Below are 16,580 nucleotides of genomic sequence, written 5' to 3' on the forward strand. Positions count from 1 at the left end.
TCTGCGGACTGTCACGAATACCGAGCAACTTCACTGGAGGCTCAGGCGGGAGCCTCCAGCTCTGGCAAAATGATGTTGGGGATCCTCTTAGGCACTCCGGCCACGCAGGACACAGAATGGGACACTCCCTGTGAACACATAAAAGCACACGCCACCGTTACACTGGGAACTCCGCATCTTTGACTGGAAGGGGTTGGCCTGCCTGGTCTCCGTGGGATGATCAGATCACGTCTGCTCTCTCACCACACCTGCTCTGCCCAAATTCCAGCATATTTTTGCCACACTGTGGATGATTTCGTCCCAGGGGATAAGAGCTTGCCCTTGTCCATTTGACCTCCTTGGCCTTTAAGGGGATCGTTGCCCATCTGTGTAGTATGCCACTAAAATTCTGGATTGACAGGACAGCCACGTACGCCCAGAACAGAAAGCACAATCTTCAAGGAATAGCCGTGGTCCACTACTGAAAACCTCATCCCTGAAGCACTATCCGCTGCAAATACCGACAAGTGCAACCTCACCTCGCTGTCTCCACGTCCATGGCCGCACTGAGCCTTCGCCACACCATGACTCCCCTTCCTCCTCCTTTCAGGAGACACCTTTCTCACCCAGGTGGGCATCTACATACCCACCCATATTTTCCTTCCAAGGGAAACCATCTGTCTGTCCTGCCAATGACCTGAGGGGCATAAGTTCATTCCACTATTAAAAGTCCTCTTAGGCCTACACAACCATAGACGGCAGACTCTCTAGGACACCCAAACATAGGTCCTTAGTCTATTTCTCTGTCTCTTGTCTCTGTCTCGTCTCTATTTTGCTCTGTCTCCTTCTCTGTGTCTTAATACTTCATTTTCCTGAATGATGGGTGTCTCTCTGGATGCCTAGCAGGATACCACAATCAGACTTCAGGTGTGACACAATGTTCTAGAGTCCATGAAATAGGTCTGCAACTGGGGAACCTACATATGTACGTCCTGTATTGTGGGCCTCAGCATGATGACTCTAGGTGGGACTGGAATCTCCCAAGACACGGTGCAACTTCAAGGGTTCAAATGTCCACATATGGAACCTAGCATGCCAAAATTGCTTTGGAGAATTGGTCCAACACGTGAAAAGAAGTTTGGCCCACTCTTAAACCGCAGGCCCAAACCCAAAGGCCATTCGTCAGATAGGGTCCCGAGACGTCCAACACACAGGGCCTCTGCGAGCAATGGCACACTGCTGAATAGCACAGAACACGATACCTGACTAGACATGCATTAACCTTGCCTGGAGGCCTCTGAGGCCCTCTAGCACCTTGGAAGTCAGAGGACATCCTATGCACTGTTTGCCCTCCGCGGGGAGGGCCACAAGTGTAAACTCATTATCCAAGGGAAGGTCCATCCCAACGAACGAATCCACCTTGCCTTTTGTATCCAGGCCAATGCCTAAACTTCCTTCAGGGAGAGCAATCCCTCCCGTGTCACTTAGCGCCTTTCCGATTGCCCCACTCAGGATGCCCAGGCTGGTATCAATCTCCCGTGGCATTCATCCCACTCACAGCTTTGGATCTACTCTCAAGTGGTTCATGAGCCCTGACTACATTGTAGGCATGCCAGCACTCAAACCCTGACCATCTTCCTTCAGCTCCCTGACAGATTCCTGCCTTCAACGCAGTAAGAACTATGGCCGCGGGCTCACAGTACCCGGCCCTGCTCATCTCAGTGTCTCTCAGCAGCCACGGCGCAGGGCTACAACGCACTTGAAGGCATCTGAACCAAACAGCACGGGCTTGCAGGCCACTCTGGGCAGGCCCACGGAGTGCGGACCCTGCTCTTCCTGCTCCAGTATCACAGTAGGCAATCGAGCTGAGGGCCTCTGCATGGAGCTGGCCGACATCCCTACTGCCTCTCAGGATGTCAAGTCAACAAGGGCAAGGGAGGATTGATTGCCAGCAAGTGCCAACCCTTCTGTCTTCACCACGACCCGACCGCGGTTGTGAGCAGAGAGGGGCAAAGGACCAGCCCAAGGGCAGGGATTGTGTCTTCTGCTGGAGGAGGGCAGGAGCAGTTGAGTGGTTCCCGAGCCTGTGTCTGTCTCCCGGAGCACTTGGGTGACCCAAGGTGCCGGACCTCAGTCCCGATGAGAGAGGCGTTATTGAGTTTTCACTCATTTTGTTCAGCTTTTCCAAGGAATGTTTTTTGGGAATCATCATCGATCCAAGCACTCTGCAGTGCCCTTGCACAGAGCTATTCAGCACTGACAGGCATGGACTTCACGGGTGTTGGTGGGGTGCGAGACATATCAACAGGGGACCCGGCCTGGGATTGGGAACACACTGCCATGGACCCCTGAGGGCAAGGGGGCAGGAAATCGAGGCCTCAATCTGCTATGTGTATGAGCAGGCCAGGGTGCACCCGTGGCCAGTCCTCGCAGCACCACCAAAGCCCTAGAATCCTGAGCCGATGGGGCACGTCTTTTGTGGCTTACCTTCTTCTTCTGGCCTTCTGCGGACTGTCACGAATACCGAGCAACTTCACTGGAGGCTCAGGCGGGAGCCTCCAGCTCTGGCAAAATGATGTTGGGGATCCTCTTAGGCACTCCGGCCACGCAGGACACAGAATGGGACACTCCCTGTGAACACATAAAAGCACACGCCACCGTTACACTGGGAACTCCGCATCTTTGACTGGAAGGGGTTGGCCTGCCTGGTCTCCGTGGGATGATCAGATCACGTCTGCGCTCTCACCACACCTGCTCTGCCCAAATTCCAGCATATTTTTGCCACACTGTGGATGATTTCGTCCCAGGGGATAAGAGCTTGCCCTTGTCCATTTGACCTCCTTGGCCTTTAAGAGGGTCGTTGCCCATCTGTGTAGTATGCCACTAAAATTCTGGATTGACAGGACAGCCACGTACGCCCAGAACAGAAAGCACAATCTTCAAGGAATAGCCGTGGTCCACTACTGAAAACCTCATCCCTGAAGCACTATCCGCTGCAAATACCGACAAGTGCAACCTCACCTCGCTGTCTCCACGTCCATGGCCGCACTGAGCCTTCGCCACACCATGACTCCCCTTCCTCCTCCTTTCAGGAGACACCTTTCTCACCCAGGTGGGCATCTACATACCCACCCATATTTTCCTTCCAAGGGAAACCATCTGTCTGTCCTGCCAATGACCTGAGGGGCATAAGTTCATTCCACTATTAAAAGTCCTCTTAGGCCTACACAACCATAGACGGCAGACTCTCTAGGACACCCAAACATAGGTCCTTAGTCTATTTCTCTGTCTCTTGTCTCTGTCTCGTCTCTATTTTGCTCTGTCTCCTTCTCTGTGTCTTAATACTTCATTTTCCTGAATGATGGGTGTCTCTCTGGATGCCTAGCAGGATACCACAATCAGACTTCAGGTGTGACACAATGTTCTAGAGTCCATGAAATAGGTCTGCAACTGGGGAACCTACATATGTACGTCCTGTATTGTGGGCCTCAGCATGATGACTCTAGGTGGGACTGGAATCTCCCAAGACACGGTGCAACTTCAAGGGTTCAAATGTCCACATATGGAACCTAGCATGCCAAAATTGCTTTGGAGAATTGGTCCAACACGTGAAAAGAAGTTTGGCCCACTCTTAAACCGCAGGCCCAACCCAAAGGCCATTCGTCAGATAGGGTCCCGAGTCGTCCAACATACAGGGCCTCTGCGAGCAATGGCACACTGCTGAATAGCACAGAACACGATACTTGACTAGACATGCATTAACCTTGCCTGGAGGCCTCTGAGGCCCTCTAGCACCTTGGAAGTCAGAGGACATCCTATGCACTGTTTGCCCTCCGCGGGGAGGGCCACAAGTGTAAACTCATTATCCAAGGGAAGGTCCAACCCAACGAACGAATCCACCTTGCCTTTTGTATCCAGGCCAATGCCTAAACTTCCTTCAGGGAGAGCAATCCCTCCCGTGTCACTTAGCGCCTTTCCGATTGCCCCACTCAGGATGCCCAGGCTGGTATCAATCTCCCGTGGCATTCATCCCACTCACAGCTTTGGATCTACTCTCAAGTGGTTCATGAGCCCTGACTACATTGTAGGCATGCCAGCACTGAAACCCTGACCATCTTCCTTCAGCTCCCTGACAGATTCCTGCCTTCAACGCAGTAAGAACTATGGCCGCGGGCTCACAGTACCCGGCCCTGCTCATCTCAGTGTCTCTCAGCAGCCCCGGCGCAGGGCTACAACGCACTTGAAGGCATCTGAACCAAACAGCACGGGCTTGCAGGCCACTCTGGGCAGGCCCACGGAGTGCGGACCCTGCTCTTCCTGCTCCAGTATCACAGTAGGCAATCGAGCTGAGGGCCTCTGCATGGAGCTGGCCGACATCCCTACTGCCTCTCAGGATGTCAAGTCAACAAGGGCAAGGGAGGATTGATTGCCAGCAAGTGCCAACCCTTCTGTCTTCACCACGACCCGACCGCGGTTGTGAGCAGAGAGGGGCAAAGGACCAGCCCAAGGGCAGGGATTGTGTCTTCTGCTGGAGGAGGGCAGGAGCAGTTGAGTGGTTCCCGAGCCTGTGTCTGTCTCCTCGGAGCACTTGGGTGACCCAAGGTGCCGGACCTCAGTCCCGATGAGAGAGGCGTTATTGAGTTTTCACTCATTTTGTTCAGCTTTTCCAAGGAATGTTTTTTGGGAATCATCATCGATCCAAGCACTCTGCAGTGCCCTTGCACAGAGCTATTCAGCACTGACAGGCATGGACTTCACGGGTGTTGGTGGGGTGCGAGACATATCAACAGGGGACCCGGCCTGGGATTGGGAACACACTGCCATGGACCCCTGAGGGCAAGGGGGCAGGAAATCGAGGCCTCAATCTGCTATGTGTACGGGCAGGCCAGGGTGCACCCGTGGCCAGTCCTCGCAGCACCACCAAAGCCCTAGAATCCTGAGCCGATGGGGCACGTCTTTTGTGGCTTACCTTCTTCTTCTGGCCTTCTGCGGACTGTCACGAATACCGAGCAACTTCACTGGAGGCTCAGGCGGGAGCCTCCAGCTCTGGCAAAATGATGTTGGGGATCCTCTTAGGCACTCCGGCCACGCAGGACACAGAATGGGACACTCCCTGTGAACACATAAAAGCACACGCCACCGTTACACTGGGAACTCCGCATCTTTGACTGGAAGGGGTTGGCCTGCCTGGTCTCCGTGGGATGATCAGATCACGTCTGCTCTCTCACCACACCTGCTCTGCCCAAATTCCAGCATATTTTTGCCACACTGTGGATGATTTCGTCCCAGGGGATAAGAGCTTGCCCTTGTCCATTTGACCTCCTTGGCCTTTAAGGGGATCGTTGCCCATCTGTGTAGTATGCCACTAAAATTCTGGATTGACAGGACAGCCACGTACGCCCAGAACAGAAAGCACAATCTTCAAGGAATAGCCGTGGTCCACTACTGAAAACCTCATCCCTGAAGCACTATCCGCTGCAAATACCGACAAGTGCAACCTCACCTCGCTGTCTCCACGTCCATGGCCGCACTGAGCCTTCGCCACACCATGACTCCCCTTCCTCCTCCTTTCAGGAGACACCTTTCTCACCCAGGTGGGCATCTACATACCCACCCATATTTTCCTTCCAAGGGAAACCATCTGTCTGTCCTGCCAATGACCTGAGGGGCATAAGTTCATTCCACTATTAAAAGTCCTCTTAGGCCTACACAACCATAGACGGCAGACTCTCTAGGACACCCAAACATAGGTCCTTAGTCTATTTCTCTGTCTCTTGTCTCTGTCTCGTCTCTATTTTGCTCTGTCTCCTTCTCTGTGTCTTAATACTTCATTTTCCTGAATGATGGGTGTCTCTCTGGATGCCTAGCAGGATACCACAATCAGACTTCAGGTGTGACACAATGTTCTAGAGTCCATGAAATAGGTCTGCAACTGGGGAACCTACATATGTACGTCCTGTATTGTGGGCCTCAGCATGATGACTCTAGGTGGGACTGGAATCTCCCAAGACACGGTGCAACTTCAAGGGTTCAAATGTCCACATATGGAACCTAGCATGCCAAAATTGCTTTGGAGAATTGGTCCAACACGTGAAAAGAAGTTTGGCCCACTCTTAAACCGCAGGCCCAAACCCAAAGGCCATTCGTCAGATAGGGTCCCGAGACGTCCAACACACAGGGCCTCTGCGAGCAATGGCACACTGCTGAATAGCACAGAACACGATACCTGACTAGACATGCATTAACCTTGCCTGGAGGCCTCTGAGGCCCTCTAGCACCTTGGAAGTCAGAGGACATCCTATGCACTGTTTGCCCTCCGCGGGGAGGGCCACAAGTGTAAACTCATTATCCAAGGGAAGGGCCATCCCAACGAACGAATCCACCTTGCCTTTTGTATCCAGGCCAATGCCTAAACTTCCTTCAGGGAGAGCAATCCCTCCCGTGTCACTTAGCGCCTTTCCGATTGCCCCACTCAGGATGCCCAGGCTGGTATCAATCTCCCGTGGCATTCATCCCACTCACAGCTTTGGATCTACTCTCAAGTGGTTCATGAGCCCTGACTACATTGTAGGCATGCCAGCACTCAAACCCTGACCATCTTCCTTCAGCTCCCTGACAGATTCCTGCCTTCAACGCAGTAAGAACTATGGCCGCGGGCTCACAGTACCCGGCCCTGCTCATCTCAGTGTCTCTCAGCAGCCCCGGCGCAGGGCTACAACGCACTTGAAGGCATCTGAACCAAACAGCACGGGCTTGCAGGCCACTCTGGGCAGGCCCACGGAGTGCGGACCCTGCTCTTCCTGCTCCAGTATCACAGTAGGCAATCGAGCTGAGGGCCTCTGCATGGAGCTGGCCGACATCCCTACTGCCTCTCAGGATGTCAAGTCAACAAGGGCAAGGGAGGATTGATTGCCAGCAAGTGCCAACCCTTCTGTCTTCACCACGACCCGACCGCGGTTGTGAGCAGAGAGGGGCAAAGGACCAGCCCAAGGGCAGGGATTGTGTCTTCTGCTGGAGGAGGGCAGGAGCAGTTGAGTGGTTCCCGAGCCTGTGTCTGTCTCCCGGAGCACTTGGGTGACCCAAGGTGCCGGACCTCAGTCCCGATGAGAGAGGCGTTATTGAGTTTTCACTCATTTTGTTCAGCTTTTCCAAGGAATGTTTTTTGGGAATCATCATCGATCCAAGCACTCTGCAGTGCCCTTGCACAGAGCTATTCAGCACTGACAGGCATGGACTTCACGGGTGTTGGTGGGGTGCGAGACATATCAACAGGGGACCCGGCCTGGGATTGGGAACACACTGCCATGGACCCCTGAGGGCAAGGGGGCAGGAAATCGAGGCCTCAATCTGCTATGTGTATGAGCAGGCCAGGGTGCACCCGTGGCCAGTCCTCGCAGCACCACCAAAGCCCTAGAATCCTGAGCCGATGGGGCACGTCTTTTGTGGCTTACCTTCTTCTTCTGGCCTTCTGCGGACTGTCACGAATACCGAGCAACTTCACTGGAGGCTCAGGCGGGAGCCTCCAGCTCTGGCAAAATGATGTTGGGGATCCTCTTAGGCACTCCGGCCACGCAGGACACAGAATGGGACACTCCCTGTGAACACATAAAAGCACACGCCACCGTTACACTGGGAACTCCGCATCTTTGACTGGAAGGGGTTGGCCTGCCTGGTCTCCGTGGGATGATCAGATCACGTCTGCGCTCTCACCACACCTGCTCTGCCCAAATTCCAGCATATTTTTGCCACACTGTGGATGATTTCGTCCCAGGGGATAAGAGCTTGCCCTTGTCCATTTGACCTCCTTGGCCTTTAAGAGGGTCGTTGCCCATCTGTGTAGTATGCCACTAAAATTCTGGATTGACAGGACAGCCACGTACGCCCAGAACAGAAAGCACAATCTTCAAGGAATAGCCGTGGTCCACTACTGAAAACCTCATCCCTGAAGCACTATCCGCTGCAAATACCGACAAGTGCAACCTCACCTCGCTGTCTCCACGTCCATGGCCGCACTGAGCCTTCGCCACACCATGACTCCCCTTCCTCCTCCTTTCAGGAGACACCTTTCTCACCCAGGTGGGCATCTACATACCCACCCATATTTTCCTTCCAAGGGAAACCATCTGTCTGTCCTGCCAATGACCTGAGGGGCATAAGTTCATTCCACTATTAAAAGTCCTCTTAGGCCTACACAACCATAGACGGCAGACTCTCTAGGACACCCAAACATAGGTCCTTAGTCTATTTCTCTGTCTCTTGTCTCTGTCTCGTCTCTATTTTGCTCTGTCTCCTTCTCTGTGTCTTAATACTTCATTTTCCTGAATGATGGGTGTCTCTCTGGATGCCTAGCAGGATACCACAATCAGACTTCAGGTGTGACACAATGTTCTAGAGTCCATGAAATAGGTCTGCAACTGGGGAACCTACATATGTACGTCCTGTATTGTGGGCCTCAGCATGATGACTCTAGGTGGGACTGGAATCTCCCAAGACACGGTGCAACTTCAAGGGTTCAAATGTCCACATATGGAACCTAGCATGCCAAAATTGCTTTGGAGAATTGGTCCAACACGTGAAAAGAAGTTTGGCCCACTCTTAAACCGCAGGCCCAAACCCAAAGGCCATTCGTCAGATAGGGTCCCGAGTCGTCCAACATACAGGGCCTCTGCGAGCAATGGCACACTGCTGAATAGCACAGAACACGATACCTGACTAGACATGCATTAACCTTGCCTGGAGGCCTCTGAGGCCCTCTAGCACCTTGGAAGTCAGAGGACATCCTATGCACTGTTTGCCCTCCGCGGGGAGGGCCACAAGTGTAAACTCATTATCCAAGGGAAGGTCCAACCCAACGAACGAATCCACCTTGCCTTTTGTATCCAGGCCAATGCCTAAACTTCCTTCAGGGAGAGCAATCCCTCCCGTGTCACTTAGCGCCTTTCCGATTGCCCCACTCAGGATGCCCAGGCTGGCTATCAATCTCCCGTGGCATTCATCCCACTCACAGCTTTGGATCTACTCTCAAGTGGTTCATGAGCCCTGACTACATTGTAGGCATGCCAGCACTCAAACCCTGACCATCTTCCTTCAGCTCCCTGACAGATTCCTGCCTTCAACGCAGTAAGAACTATGGCCGCGGGCTCACAGTACCCGGCCCTGCTCATCTCAGTGTCTCTCAGCAGCCACGGCGCAGGGCTACAACGCACTTGAAGGCATCTGAACCAAACAGCACGGGCTTGCAGGCCACTCTGGGCAGGCCCACGGAGTGCGGACCCTGCTCTTCCTGCTCCAGTATCACAGTAGGCAATCGAGCTGAGGGCCTCTGCATGGAGCTGGCCGACATCCCTACTGCCTCTCAGGATGTCAAGTCAACAAGGGCAAGGGAGGATTGATTGCCAGCAAGTGCCAACCCTTCTGTCTTCACCACGACCCGACCGCGGTTGTGAGCAGAGAGGGGCAAAGGACCAGCCCAAGGGCAGGGATTGTGTCTTCTGCTGGAGGAGGGCAGGAGCAGTTGAGTGGTTCCCGAGCCTGTGTCTGTCTCCCGGAGCACTTGGGTGACCCAAGGTGCCGGACCTCAGTCCCGATGAGAGAGGCGTTATTGAGTTTTCACTCATTTTGTTCAGCTTTTCCAAGGAATGTTTTTTGGGAATCATCATCGATCCAAGCACTCTGCAGTGCCCTTGCACAGAGCTATTCAGCACTGACAGGCATGGACTTCACGGGTGTTGGTGGGGTGCGAGACATATCAACAGGGGACCCGGCCTGGGATTGGGAACACACTGCCATGGACCCCTGAGGGCAAGGGGGCAGGAAATCGAGGCCTCAATCTGCTATGTGTACGGGCAGGCCAGGGTGCACCCGTGGCCAGTCCTCGCAGCACCACCAAAGCCCTAGAATCCTGAGCCGATGGGGCACGTCTTTTGTGGCTTACCTTCTTCTTCTGGCCTTCTGCGGACTGTCACGAATACCGAGCAACTTCACTGGAGGCTCAGGCGGGAGCCTCCAGCTCTGGCAAAATGATGTTGGGGATCCTCTTAGGCACTCCGGCCACGCAGGACACAGAATGGGACACTCCCTGTGAACACATAAAAGCACACGCCACCGTTACACTGGGAACTCCGCATCTTTGACTGGAAGGGGTTGGCCTGCCTGGTCTCCGTGGGATGATCAGATCACGTCTGCTCTCTCACCACACCTGCTCTGCCCAAATTCCAGCATATTTTTGCCACACTGTGGATGATTTCGTCCCAGGGGATAAGAGCTTGCCCTTGTCCATTTGACCTCCTTGGCCTTTAAGAGGGTCGTTGCCCATCTGTGTAGTATGCCACTAAAATTCTGGATTGACAGGACAGCCACGTACGCCCAGAACAGAAAGCACAATCTTCAAGGAATAGCCGTGGTCCACTACTGAAAACCTCATCCCTGAAGCACTATCCGCTGCAAATACCGACAAGTGCAACCTCACCTCGCTGTCTCCACGTCCATGGCCGCACTGAGCCTTCGCCACACCATGACTCCCCTTCCTCCTCCTTTCAGGAGACACCTTTCTCACCCAGGTGGGCATCTACATACCCACCCATATTTTCCTTCCAAGGGAAACCATCTGTCTGTCCTGCCAATGACCTGAGGGGCATAAGTTCATTCCACTATTAAAAGTCCTCTTAGGCCTACACAACCATAGACGGCAGACTCTCTAGGACACCCAAACATAGGTCCTTAGTCTATTTCTCTGTCTCTTGTCTCTGTCTCGTCTCTATTTTGCTCTGTCTCCTTCTCTGTGTCTTAATACTTCATTTTCCTGAATGATGGGTGTCTCTCTGGATGCCTAGCAGGATACCACAATCAGACTTCAGGTGTGACACAATGTTCTAGAGTCCATGAAATAGGTCTGCAACTGGGGAACCTACATATGTACGTCCTGTATTGTGGGCCTCAGCATGATGACTCTAGGTGGGACTGGAATCTCCCAAGACACGGTGCAACTTCAAGGGTTCAAATGTCCACATATGGAACCTAGCATGCCAAAATTGCTTTGGAGAATTGGTCCAACACGTGAAAAGAAGTTTGGCCCACTCTTAAACCGCAGGCTCAAACCCAAAGGCCATTCGTCAGATAGGGTCCCGAGACGTCCAACACACAGGGCCTCTGCGAGCAATGGCACACTGCTGAATAGCACAGAACACGATACCTGACTAGACATGCATTAACCTTGCCTGGAGGCCTCCGAGGCCCTCTAGCACCTTGGAAGTCAGAGGACATCCTATGCACTGTTTGCCCTCCGCGGGGAGGGCCACAAGTGTAAACTCATTATCCAAGGGAAGGGCCATACCAACGAACGAATCCACCTTGCCTTTTGTATCCAGGCCAATGCCTAAACTTCCTTCAGGTAGAGCAATCCCTCCCGTGTCACTTAGCGCCTTTCCGATTGCCCCACTCAGGATGCCCAGGCTGGCTATCAATCTCCCGTGGCATTCATCCCACTCACAGCTTTGGATCTACTCTCAAGTGGTTCATGAGCCCTGACTACATTGTAGGCATGCCAGCACTCAAACCCTGACCATCTTCCTTCAGCTCCCTGACAGATTCCTGCCTTCAACGCAGTAAGAACTATGGCCGCGGGCTCACAGTACCCGGCCCTGCTCATCTCAGTGTCTCTCAGCAGCCACGGCGCAGGGCTACAACGCACTTGAAGGCATCTGAACCAAACAGCACGGGCTTGCAGGCCACTCTGGGCAGGCCCACGGAGTGCGGACCCTGCTCTTCCTGCTCCAGTATCACAGTAGGCAATCGAGCTGAGGGCCTCTGCATGGAGCTGGCCGACATCCCTACTGCCTCTCAGGATGTCAAGTCAACAAGGGCAAGGGAGGATTGATTGCCAGCAAGTGCCAACCCTTCTGTCTTCACCACGACCCGACCGCGGTTGTGAGCAGAGAGGGGCAAAGGACCAGCCCAAGGGCAGGGATTGTGTCTTCTGCTGGAGGAGGGCAGGAGCAGTTGAGTGGTTCCCGAGCCTGTGTCTGTCTCCCGGAGCACTTGGGTGACCCAAGGTGCCGGACCTCAGTCCCGATGAGAGAGGCGTTATTGAGTTTTCACTCATTTTGTTCAGCTTTTCCAAGGAATGTTTTTTGGGAATCATCATCGATCCAAGCACTCTGCAGTGCCCTTGCACAGAGCTATTCAGCACTGACAGGCATGGACTTCACGGGTGTTGGTGGGGTGCGAGACATATCAACAGGGGACCCGGCCTGGGATTGGGAACACACTGCCATGGACCCCTGAGGGCAAGGGGGCAGGAAATCGAGGCCTCAATCTGCTATGTGTACGGGCAGGCCAGGGTGCACCCGTGGCCAGTCCTCGCAGCACCACCAAAGCCCTAGAATCCTGAGCCGATGGGGCACGTCTTTTGTGGCTTACCTTCTTCTTCTGGCCTTCTGGGGACTGTCACGAATACCGAGCAACTTCACTGGAGGCTCAGGCGGGAGCCTCCAGCTCTGGCAAAATGATGTTGGGGATCCTCTTAGGCACTCCGGCCACGCAGGACACAGAATGGGACACTCCCTGTGAACACATAAAAGCACACGCCACCGTTACACTGGGAACTCCGCATCTTTGACTGGAAGGGGTTGGCCTGCCTGGTCTCCGTGGGATGATCAGATCACGTCTGCTCTCTCACCACACCTGCTCTGCCCAAATTCCAGCATATTTTTGCCACACTGTGGATGATTTCGTCCCAGGGGATAAGAGCTTGCCCTTGTCCATTTGACCTCCTTGGCCTTTAAGAGGGTCGTTGCCCATCTGTGTAGTATGCCACTAAAATTCTGGATTGACAGGACAGCCACGTACGCCCAGAACAGAAAGCACAATCTTCAAGGAATAGCCGTGGTCCACTACTGAAAACCTCATCCCTGAAGCACTATCCGCTGCAAATACCGACAAGTGCAACCTCACCTCGCTGTCTCCACGTCCATGGCCGCACTGAGCCTTCGCCACACCATGACTCCCCTTCCTCCTCCTTTCAGGAGACACCTTTCTCACCCAGGTGGGCATCTACATACCCACCCATATTTTCCTTCCAAGGGAAACCATCTGTCTGTCCTGCCAATGACCTGAGGGGCATAAGTTCATTCCACTATTAAAAGTCCTCTTAGGCCTACACAACCATAGACGGCAGACTCTCTAGGACACCCAAACGTAGGTCCTTAGTCTATTTCTCTGTCTCTTGTCTCTGTCTCGTCTCTATTTTGCTCTGTCTCCTTCTCTGTGTCTTAATACTTCATTTTCCTGAATGATGGGTGTCTCTCTGGATGCCTAGCAGGATACCACAATCAGACTTCAGGTGTGACACAATGTTCTAGAGTCCATGAAATAGGTCTGCAACTGGGGAACCTGCATATGTACGTCCTGTATTGTGGGCCTCAGCATGATGACTCTAGGTGGGACTGGAATCTCCCAAGACACGGTGCAACTTCAAGGGTTCAAATGTCCACATATGGAACCTAGCATGCCAAAATTGCTTTGGAGAATTGGTCCAACACGTGAAAAGAAGTTTGGCCCACTCTTAAACCGCAGGCTCAAACCCAAAGGCCATTCGTCAGATAGGGTCCCGAGACGTCCAACACACAGGGCCTCTGCGAGCAATGGCACACTGCTGAATAGCACAGAACACGATACCTGACTAGACATGCATTAACCTTGCCTGGAGGCCTCCGAGGCCCTCTAGCACCTTGGAAGTCAGAGGACATCCTATGCACTGTTTGCCCTCCGCGGGGAGGGCCACAAGTGTAAACTCATTATCCAAGGGAAGGGCCATACCAACGAACGAATCCACCTTGCCTTTTGTATCCAGGCCAATGCCTAAACTTCCTTCAGGTAGAGCAATCCCTCCCGTGTCACTTAGCGCCTTTCCGATTGCCCCACTCAGGATGCCCAGGCTGGCTATCAATCTCCCGTGGCATTCATCCCACTCACAGCTTTGGATCTACTCTCAAGTGGTTCATGAGCCCTGACTACATTGTAGGCATGCCAGCACTCAAACCCTGACCATCTTCCTTCAGCTCCCTGACAGATTCCTGCCTTCAACGCAGTAAGAACTATGGCCGCGGGCTCACAGTACCCGGCCCTGCTCATCTCAGTGTCTCTCAGCAGCCACGGCGCAGGGCTACAACGCACTTGAAGGCATCTGAACCAAACAGCACGGGCTTGCAGGCCACTCTGGGCAGGCCCACGGAGTGCGGACCCTGCTCTTCCTGCTCCAGTATCACAGTAGGCAATCGAGCTGAGGGCCTCTGCATGGAGCCGGCCGACATCCCTACTGCCTCTCAGGATGTCAAGTCAACAAGGGCAAGGGAGGATTGCCAGCAAGTGCCAACCCTTCTGTCTTCACCACGACCCGACCGCGGTTGTGAGCAGAGAGGGGCAAAGGACCAGCCCAAGGGCAGGGATTGTGTCTTCTGCTGGAGGAGGGCAGGAGCAGTTGAGTGGTTCCCGAGCCTGTGTCTGTCTCCCGGAGCACTTGGGTGACCCAAGGTGCCGGACCTCAGTCCCGATGAGAGAGGCGTTATTGAGTTTTCACTCATTTTGTTCAGCTTTTCCAAGGAATGTTTTTTGGGAATCATCATCGATCCAAGCACTCTGCAGTGCCCTTGCACAGAGCTATTCAGCACTGACAGGCATGGACTTCACGGGTGTTGGTGGGGTGCGAGACATATCAACAGGGGACCCGGCCTGGGATTGGGAACACACTGCCATGGACCCCTGAGGGCAAGGGGGCAGGAAATCGAGGCCTCAATCTGCTATGTGTACGGGCAGGCCAGGGTGCACCCGTGGCCAGTCCTCGCAGCACCACCAAAGCCCTAGAATCCTGAGCCGATGGGGCACGTCTTTTGTGGCTTACCTTCTTCTTCTGGCCTTCTGGGGACTGTCACGAATACCGAGCAACTTCACTGGAGGCTCAGGCGGGAGCCTCCAGCTCTGGCAAAATGATGTTGGGGATCCTCTTAGGCACTCCGGCCACGCAGGACACAGAATGGGACACTCCCTGTGAACACATAAAAGCACACGCCACCGTTACACTGGGAACTCCGCATCTTTGACTGGAAGGGGTTGGCCTGCCTGGTCTCCGTGGGATGATCAGATCACGTCTGCTCTCTCACCACACCTGCTCTGCCCAAATTCCAGCATATTTTTGCCACACTGTGGATGATTTCGTCCCAGGGGATAAGAGCTTGCCCTTGTCCATTTGACCTCCTTGGCCTTTAAGAGGGTCGTTGCCCATCTGTGTAGTATGCCACTAAAATTCTGGATTGACAGGACAGCCACGTACGCCCAGAACAGAAAGCACAATCTTCAAGGAATAGCCGTGGTCCACTACTGAAAACCTCATCCCTGAAGCACTATCCGCTGCAAATACCGACAAGTGCAACCTCACCTCGCTGTCTCCACGTCCATGGCCGCACTGAGCCTTCGCCACACCATGACTCCCCTTCCTCCTCCTTTCAGGAGACACCTTTCTCACCCAGGTGGGCATCTACATACCCACCCATATTTTCCTTCCAAGGGAAACCATCTGTCTGTCCTGCCAATGACCTGAGGGGCATAAGTTCATTCCACTATTAAAAGTCCTCTTAGGCCTACACAACCATAGACGGCAGACTCTCTAGGACACCCAAACATAGGTCCTTAGTCTATTTCTCTGTCTCTTGTCTCTGTCTCGTCTCTATTTTGCTCTGTCTCCTTCTCTGTGTCTTAATACTTCATTTTCCTGAATGATGGGTGTCTCTCTGGATGCCTAGCAGGATACCACAATCAGACTTCAGGTGTGACACAATGTTCTAGAGTCCATGAAATAGGTCTGCAACTGGGGAACCTGCATATGTACGTCCTGTATTGTGGGCCTCAGCATGATGACTCTAGGTGGGACTGGAATCTCCCAAGACACGGTGCAACTTCAAGGGTTCAAATGTCCACATATGGAACCTAGCATGCCAAAATTGCTTTGGAGAATTGGTCCAACACGTGAAAAGAAGTTTGGCCCACTCTTAAACCGCAGGCTCAAACCCAAAGGCCATTCGTCAGATAGGGTCCCGAGACGTCCAACACACAGGGCCTCTTCGAGCAATGGCACACTGCTGAATAGCACAGAACACGATACCTGACTAGACATGCATTAACCTTGCCTGGAGGCCTCCGAGGCCCTCTAGCACCTTGGAAGTCAGAGGACATCCTATGCACTGTTTGCCCTCCGCGGGGAGGGCCACAAGTGTAAACTCATTATCCAAGGGAAGGGCCATACCAACGAACGAATCCACCTTGCCTTTTGTATCCAGGCCAATGCCTAAACTTCCTTCAGGTAGAGCAATCCCTCCCGTGTCACTTAGCGCCTTTCCGATTGCCCCACTCAGGATGCCCAGGCTGGCTATCAATCTCCCGTGGCATTCATCCCACTCACAGCTTTGGATCTACTCTCAAGTGGTTCATGAGCCCTGACTACATTGTAGGCATGCCAGCACTCAAACCCTGACCATCTTCCTTCAGCTCCCTGACAGATTCCTGCCTTCAACGCAGTAAGAACTATGGCCGCGGGCTCACAGTACCCGGCC

The 16,580-nt window shown here is 53.5% G+C and overlaps 6 non-coding genes across 6 annotated transcripts; all 6 read right to left on the bottom strand.

Moving 5' to 3' along the window:
- Positions 1–2,104: 2,104 nt before the first annotated feature.
- On the bottom strand, positions 2,105–2,197 carry LOC127214003 (small nucleolar RNA SNORD116). Its single transcript, XR_007833727.1, has one exon. It is a non-coding gene; the product is annotated as a small nucleolar RNA SNORD116 (small nucleolar RNA).
- Positions 2,198–4,586: 2,389 nt separating this feature from the next.
- On the bottom strand, positions 4,587–4,679 carry LOC127214005 (small nucleolar RNA SNORD116). The gene has a single exon (XR_007833729.1). It is a non-coding gene; the product is annotated as a small nucleolar RNA SNORD116 (small nucleolar RNA).
- Positions 4,680–7,068: 2,389 nt separating this feature from the next.
- LOC127214006 (small nucleolar RNA SNORD116) lies at positions 7,069–7,161 on the bottom strand. Its single transcript, XR_007833730.1, has one exon. It is a non-coding gene; the product is annotated as a small nucleolar RNA SNORD116 (small nucleolar RNA).
- A 2,390-nt stretch (positions 7,162–9,551) lies between these two features.
- Positions 9,552–9,644, bottom strand: LOC127214007 (small nucleolar RNA SNORD116). The gene has a single exon (XR_007833731.1). It is a non-coding gene; the product is annotated as a small nucleolar RNA SNORD116 (small nucleolar RNA).
- Positions 9,645–12,034: 2,390 nt separating this feature from the next.
- Positions 12,035–12,127, bottom strand: LOC127214008 (small nucleolar RNA SNORD116). Its single transcript, XR_007833732.1, has one exon. It is a non-coding gene; the product is annotated as a small nucleolar RNA SNORD116 (small nucleolar RNA).
- A 2,386-nt stretch (positions 12,128–14,513) lies between these two features.
- On the bottom strand, positions 14,514–14,606 carry LOC127214009 (small nucleolar RNA SNORD116). The gene has a single exon (XR_007833733.1). It is a non-coding gene; the product is annotated as a small nucleolar RNA SNORD116 (small nucleolar RNA).
- Between the last annotated feature and the right edge of the window lie 1,974 nt (positions 14,607–16,580).

The sequence above is a fragment of the Phodopus roborovskii genome, unplaced genomic scaffold, assembly GCF_943737965.1.
Source record: "Phodopus roborovskii unplaced genomic scaffold, PHOROB, whole genome shotgun sequence".
Classification (NCBI taxonomy): domain Eukaryota; kingdom Metazoa; phylum Chordata; class Mammalia; order Rodentia; family Cricetidae; genus Phodopus; species Phodopus roborovskii.